Source organism: Xenopus laevis, chromosome 5S (assembly GCF_017654675.1).
Source record: "Xenopus laevis strain J_2021 chromosome 5S, Xenopus_laevis_v10.1, whole genome shotgun sequence".
NCBI lineage: Eukaryota > Metazoa > Chordata > Amphibia > Anura > Pipidae > Xenopus > Xenopus laevis.
In genome coordinates this window covers 143,255,610-143,264,236 of record NC_054380.1, presented here as the reverse complement: position 1 = coordinate 143,264,236, position 8,627 = coordinate 143,255,610, and positions in this window count along the sequence as shown.

Below are 8,627 nucleotides of genomic sequence, written 5' to 3'. Positions count from 1 at the left end.
ACCAGGGACCTATAAAGAGACACAATTATGTTTCATCCCTTGAGTTAATGCCCTTTTTTATACAAGAACTTTATTTGCTTTAGTAGCCACAGAATGACACTGCCCAGAATTAGACAACGTGTTATCTACAAAGACCCCAAGATCCTTCTCATTTAAGGAAACTCCCAACACACTGACATTTAGTGTATAACTTGCATTTATATTATTTTTGCCAAAGTGCATAACCTGCATTTATCAACATTGAACCTCATTTTCCAGTTTGCTGCCCAGTTTTCCAGTTTAGACAAATCACTGTGCAAAGTGGCAGCATCCTGCATGGAACCTATAGTTCTGCACAATTTAGTATCATCTGCACAAATAGAAACAGTACTTTCAATGGCCACCTCCAGGTCATTAATAAACAAGTTGAAAAGCAAGGGACCTAGTACAGAGCCCTGCGGTACTCCACTAACAACACTGGTCCAATTAGAAAATGTTCCATTTACCACCACTCTTTGTAGTCTATCTTTTAGCCAGTTCTCTATCCAGGTACAAATACTATGTTCCAGGCCAACATTCCTTCATTTAACCAGTAACCTTCTGTGTGACACTGTATCAAATGCTTTAGCAAAGTCTAAGTAAATCACATCCACTGCCATCCCAGAATCAAGGTCCCTGCTCACCTTCTCATAAAAAGAAATTAAGTTAGTCTGGCAAGATCTATTACACATACAACCATGCTGGCACACACTCATAGTATTATGATTTGCTATGAAGTCCAGTATCTTATCATTTATCAAAGTTACCTTTGAGGTAACTTTTATTATGATGTAGAGAGGGATATTCTGAGACAATTTGCAATTGGTTTTCATTTTTTCGTATTGTTGGTTTTTGAATTATTTCGCTTTTTATTCAGCGGCTCTCCAGTTTGCAATTTCAGCCCTCTGGTTGCTAGGGTCCAAATTCCCCTAGCAACCATGCATTTGAATAAGAGACTGGAATATGAATAGCAGAGGTCCGATTAGAAGGATCTGTAATATAAAGTAACACTAACAATACGTTTGTCGCCTTACAGAGCATTTGTTTTATTTAGAAGAGAGTCAGCGACATTTACTTAAAATCTGCAAAGAGTCAGAAGAAAAAGACAAATAACTATAAAACTATAAAAAATAAACAAATGAAAACGAACTGAAAAGTTGCTTAGAATTGGTTATTCCATAACACACTAAAAGTTACCTCAACGGTGAACCTCCTCTTTAACCCTTAGAAAAGCTTTCCTACCACTGATGTCAGACATCTAAAGGGCAGATTTGCTTGGTTAGGGTTCAATTTAAGAAAACAACAAACCCCCGTCTATGACCGACCGGGATCCATCATGTGCAGTTTTTTGTGAATATTTTCGATACCGTTTTTTTATATCTGGGTACAGAACCGATTCCTATCACCTATGAAAGTCTAGGGCAATTCAGAGCAAGGAAGTCACATGGAGTGTGTGAAGTAGGACAAGAACTTGTGGTCAGTGTTGTACACATTTTCCAAACCCTATTTCCATGTTACTAGGGGTGTAACTGAGTAACGTTTCAGATCCAGCCCTGCTGGGACATCAGTAGTAACATTGTGCAGACACTGGACTTACCTGCCCCACTTACAAATACAATGTTCTGGGCATTATCCAGGGCGGCACTCACAGTGATTGGATTCCTTCTGCAGACTCTCTCCTTACTTTTATCCAATCCCATCAGCACAAGAGTTTGATTCACTTTACTCCTTGTGGTGCCGATTCCCAGCTTCACTGATCAGCTGACTACAAACGGTTGCCCAGCAACACTTGAAGCATATTGACTTACATCTTCCCAATTGATTCTGCGACACACATAACACAAAATACCCCTTTTACCCCAGCAGGCCATTCCATTTTCTCACAACAGGAAAACATTGAAGTCAAATATAGAAAGTGTTTGGGTTTTGAAAAATGGAGTAATTAGTGTATTCTGCTTACTTTGGGCGGGTTTGGGTTCTCAGCAGACAGATTACCGTATATACTCAAGTATAAGCCGAGTTTTTCAGCACCCAAAATGTGCTGAAAAGTCTACCTCAGCTTATACTCGAGTCATATATCTGCAAAAAGAAAAAAAATGTGCTCTCATGTAATACCATTGGTATCAGTCAGATGGTTGATACAATTGGATCTACTCACATTCAGTTAGAAAGGTAGCGTTGGTATATGTATGTATACTGGGGATCTCCTCTATAGTTATGCAGAGTATGCAGCTGTACGATCACTCTGTCGGGTCCTGAAGTTTTTGTGCATTTAGCGTGTGGAGGCTACTAGGGATCTCCTCCATGGTTGTTCCTAATGGAAAAAACTGTGAAGTACAGAGAAGGTCTTCAGCCGGCCGCACTGGGCTTGTACTTACAGGACATGCAGCTTTACCATCACTATACAGATAAATCTCGTGTGTGCGGATTTATGATCACTTTGTACAGCTGAATCCAGGGTTCCACAAAGTTTTATACTGAAATAATCAGAGACAAAGAGCGGGGAAAGAAACTCCACGACAACCCCCTCCCTGTAAAGAAGGAGCAGCAGCCTTCACATGCTGAACATACTGAGCCACAGAAACAGTCAATTTGGGCCCTTATTTAAAGAAGAACTAAACCCAAGTTAGGGAGGAGCGGGGGGTGTGGAGGTAGTTAGGAGAGTTAAATGTTAGCAGATTGGGAAAATGGAAAATCAAATCCTAAGTACCGACATTTTTGTTTTCTGCACTTCACATGGCAGTGGGTACTAATGGGTTAACCCCTGGTCACGTGACAGCAAATAGCAATAAATTTGAATCCCAGCCCCCACCAATCCATCTTTATTTTGCTGTAACAAGAGAGCTCTCCCCACTAGGGCCGGGGAACTTGTACCCACTGCCAAACTTCAGTCCAGGTAACGAAAATGTCACTAAGTATCATTTGATTTTCCATATTCCTGTACTTCACCTCATATACCCAAACGGTATTAGGGAGGGAAATACCTGCAACACCATTACCTATAGTAGTTCAATTATACAACCACTGAGATACTAACATGGCTAGAACACCCCACAGTAATAATTATACTGTACCATAATATCAGTAGCACCATTAGAATAAGACCAGCTGGTACTTGCAGTGATCTTTGGGTCTCTTTATTGTAGAAAAAGGACAGTAGAACTTATAGTAAACAGCAACATCATTGCCTACTGAGAACAACCAGTCCTTAGATTTTTGTGCTTGAATTCATACTCACCACTTTGTAACTGAAATACTTATTGTAATTATATTGTGATAATAAGTATTGTGATGCTCCTTATTACTAGCAGGGATGATGAACCCTTCCATACTTACAAGTTAAATAAAACTAGTAGAGGAGCTAGATAAAGGAACTTCAACCTATTAAAAGATAAGTCATTTTTTAAAACCTTCAGATAAAGAATGTTAATTATACTGTAAGATTGTGCAGTGTAAAGTACTAGACAAGAAAGCATTGTATAAAAATATCTATAGAAGACCAACTGAGCCAACATGATAATATAAATGATAAAACTATATACAACATATTGTGTTGAACAGCCTGCCAGAAAGTAGTTCCATCCTAAAGTGCAGGCACAAGTCACATGACCAGGGGCAGCTGGGAAATTGACAAAATGTCTAGCCCCATGTCAGATTTCAAAATTGAATATAAAAAAATCTGTTTGTTCTTTTGAGAAATGGATTTCAGTGCAGAATTCTGCTGGAGCAGCACTATTAACTGATGTGTTTTGGAAAAAACATGTTTTCTGATGACAGGATCCCTTTAAGCCATTGCATCATGAAAAATGAAGAACTGCAAATGTACAGTATTAATATATTGTGTAGTTGACAATTATTTTAATCTATATTTTAATCTATAGAATACACAGTATATACTATGAATTGTCATGAAATGACCCATTAACTGCAGAACATATGTTCCACTCAGTAGTTGCAATCTAATATATAGATGACTTTATGTGCACCTTTATCATTAATAGTGACACCCAGAATAATGATGGACTGCCGAATGCACATTATTTAATACCCAGTAAATGAGCTGGTGAATCGGCACCTATATATTATTAGCGTTAGCATATGTTGTAGAAATGTATATGCATAATATTTATACTTCATGATATGCCTCATGCAGTTCATATACATTATGTATAACGTTGAGTAATTGCCACATGGTAAAATGATGACTGTGTATGTACAGTGTATCTGTATAGAAATATCTGTATAGAAATATATCTACATAGAAATATATCTACATAGAAATATCTGTATAGAAATTAGGGATGCACCGAATCCACTTTTTTGGATTCGGCCGAACCCCCGAATCCCTCACGAAAGATTCGGCCGAATACCAAACCGAATGCGAACCCTAATTTGCATATGCAAATTAGGGGTGGGAAGGGAAACACATTTTCTACGTCCTTGTTTTCTGACAAAAATTCACACAATTTCTTTCCCGCCCTAATTTGCATATGCAAATTAGGATTCAGATTCGGTTCGGCCAGGCAGAAGGATTCAGCCGAATCCGAATCCTGCTGAAAAAGGCCGAATCCTGGCTGAATCCTGAACCGAATCCTGGATTCGGTGCATCCCTAATAGAAATATCTACATAGAAATATCTACATAGAAATACCTACACACACATATACCTACACACAGAGTGATTGCACCCAGTAGTAATGAAGAACTACAGAACACCATAATTAAATGGGGATAGACTTAACATGGAATGCTAATGTACATTAATACACTGAGTAATCTCACTCTAGTAGCAATTGTGAATCAAAAATAATGAACACTGGATGCATAAATATATACCAAGTATTTGCATAGATAACATACTGATACTATACTGATTGTATAGTAGAAACTTGCTGAGAAGATATAACATGGTATTTACTGAAAAGTTGCTTGTAGTAAGTATAATGAACTACAACATACACAGTATTAATATGCGGAGGAGGTTTCAACACTGGAATATGATGAGTACAAATGTACAGCATTAGATATTGAGGATTTGTAACATTGTAGTAGTGAAACCTAAATGTCCAGTATAAAACTATTAGTTGCTCCATGTTGGACACTCCTGTCTACTTAACCACAGCTCTATGAGATAAATGAGCCTGGTCATCTCATCTTCTACCAAATAAACAGTTATCACATGTATACAGAGATACCGACAGTATAATCTACTGGTGACAACCTGGTAGCACAATAACTTCAGAGAGACAATAATATAACATACTGATTGCAACAGTGACCACAAGCATGAGATGTTACTGTGTTGAGTTGAGTTAACCTGTCCATACTGATCAACTGTTGATATAAACAATATGAACATATTGAATTTACACGTGGTAATATAAATGTGGAGATGCAAACAGGCCTCCAACTCACATTAGTAGGAATACAAGCTGCAAGTCCTAGTCCACCAAAGACAAAGGTGATCATATCAGAATAGATAATGGCTTGCCTAGCCCTGGAATAAAGGGATTCATACCTGTAGTCTGTATACAACATACGTTGTGCTTATACACACCTTGCACACTGCAGGCAAATCCAAGATGAGTCAACTGGAAGAGGATCAGGCAATATAGACCTACGTTTTAGTTAATGTCTCCTCTGTTAATAAGATGAATTATCTTGTATACTATAGGCAAATCTATTAAGCTGCATGAGCTGGAAGGTAATCAGGCAATATATATGTATTCTTCAGTTAGGTGCTTTATTAACAAGATGCACAATATCTTGCGTTCTACAGGTAAATCTATTGAGCGGAATCAGCTGGAATATGGTAATATGGACCTAATCACCAGTTAGCTGCTTTTCTAACAAGATGCAAATGACCTTACACACTGCAGGCAAATCCAATAGGCTGGAAGGTAGTCAGGTGATATAGACCTCAGCTCTGTGTTTTCTTAACTTGATACAAGTTATCTTACACACTGCAGGCAAATTCAATAAACTTGAGGTAATCATGTAATAGAGACCGACTCTTTAGTTAAGTGCCTTTCTACCAAGATGCAAATGACTCTGCACACTGCAAGTAAATCCAATAAACTGAAAGATAATCAGGCAATAAAGACATAATCTTCAATAAGGGGTTTTCTTAACTTGATGCACATTATCTTGCATACTGCAGGCAAATCCAATGTGCAAATTACCCTGCAAGTAAATCCAATAAACTAGAATGTAACCAGGCAATACACTTCTATCTTCATTTAGGTGTTCTTTTCTGGGATACAAATTACCAGACTCTGAGATTTACATAATGCAGGTTCCTCCCAAGATGCTGAATTTCTCAAGATACATCAACGACACTCTGATATTCTCCTGTAACTCACCCACTTAACTAGAATTCCTCCCAGTAGCCATAACTGGGGGGAAAGGAAAAATCACTATTTAAATCACAATGTGGCATAGAAATTTGCCTTTGGTTGTTAAAAACTCATTGTACTTACATAGCAGGCTTCAAGCTATTAAACAGAATGTACCTGAGGAGAGACCTTGTCCTTGTTACATTCTCAAATCATTTGGAATTCAACCATCGACTTACTGCGCGACTTCAACCACCATGCGGCTTACTGCGATGTACCGGCAACAGAAGGACATGGTCTGGATAGGACCCTCGCAGGATACATTAAATAAACCCTGGAGCTTCAGCAGTCACAGGCCCGAGACCCTGCTGGTATTGGGATGAGCTCAAACACAGGGAAATAAGGCCGGATTGTGGGGCTGGAATTTAACTTATTGCTATTTCCTCAGTGTCACATGACCAGGGATTAACCCGTTAGTACCCAGTGCAATGTGAAGTACAGGACAATGGTGAGATAGTAATATAGGAAATTGAACAGAAACTGGACAAAAGATCCAGTGATTTACTTTTGGAGAGAGAGAGAGAGTCTGAGCACAAGGTTGTTCAGATTGTTTACAGGTATATTAAAGATATATTAATATGATGGATGGATGGGGTGTCAGATAAAAGGTAATAAGGAGACAAAGCAGTGAAATTCAGAGGTTGGCCCAGCAGTCGATATATGACAGCAGTGCAAAATGATACAGGAGAAAAGACCCTCAAACGAGGAAAAAGACACAGAAGAAACAGGTGGAAGAAATGGAAAAGTGAAGCAGGAAGAGAGAAGTAATTCTACCCAACCCCCTATGAGTGAGGTGTAGGCCCCAATAGTATAGGGCACCTGGTGATGCAGCATCAGTGGGACAGATTAAAGGAATTAATATAGAAATGGTTATATTCAGCAAATGGAGCGGCTGTTCCATAGAGCACAGGTAAGATTAACCATGTTTTTGTGTATAAGGATAGTAGTTCTGTGATACTGGCATTTATTTAAAACAAAGCGGAAAGAGGCCTTGTCTGTGAAATAACTTGGATGGTGTAAGGGCCAGGGTTGGGGTAAATATCACCATCTGAAATCAATCGAAAGAAGAGAAAAGCAAAATGAGAGTGGGATTTGTAAGTTATAAGTCAAATGTTAAACGTGAAAGGAGGAGAGGAAAGGAAAGAAGCTAAAATTTCTATATTTTCCTGAATTGTTGGAGTAGGTGCAAGAAAATCTTTTTGGAAGGATAAAAGTACAAAGAGGAGAAATACAGGCTAAAACAATGTTATAGTATGGAGTAAAAAATTACCAGCTACAAACCTGCAAGTTATCCCAGATGGTTCAATAAAGATTGCAGAGAATTTTGTGCCTTCAGCCTTGTCAGTGCCTTGTCCAACTGCCGTGTTTAACTGCCCTATAGTAACACTTGTGAAATATTAGCACTTAGGAAATGTTAGCACTAGTGCCATGCCCCTGACACTAGTGCCATCCCCTAGATTGAGTCTAAAATTATAAGCAAATAATTTAGAAAACCAGAGCCTAATTAACTAATTAATCAATAAAACAGAGATCAAACAGCAGAGTTTTAAAGACCCAAGAACAAAGTTTGCCCATATAGAAAAACCCTCTACATATACCAATTAAAAATGTGTACATGAGATAGCTATCACAAAAAGGACTAACAAACATAACTTAAAGCTTCTTCATTTCCAATCGGTCAAAGTTGACCAATTCACAAGAGGACTTTCCAATCATGTTAAAGTCTGCCCTGTCAAAACCATAGCCCTTTGCCTAGACTCTATGACCAATTTGACATTGCCGCTATGCCGTAATACCATAGGGAGAGAACCAAAAAACGCAAAGTCTTCTTCATTCCATATCCGGTCAAAGTTGACCAAATCACAAGAGACTTCCAATCATGTAAAGACTGCCTGTCAAAACATAGCTGTTGCTACTATACATTCCTCCCTTGCCATACAAAGAATGAAACCCACAGCCTTCTATGACAAGAGCTGTCAGTCCATAGGCCAATTAGCTAGGCTCTATCGGCAAATTAGCCATTGCCTAAGCACTCGCGTGATAAAATCTACATTCCAACACATGACCATGTGTTGACCTCTGCCTAGTAAGCCTCAACTTCCTATCCCGTAATAACCATAGGAGACAAAAAAACGCCAAAGTCTTCTTCTTTTCCATATCGCAAAGCTCTGGACCAATCACAAGAGGAACTTTTCCACCATGATCTCTCTCTTT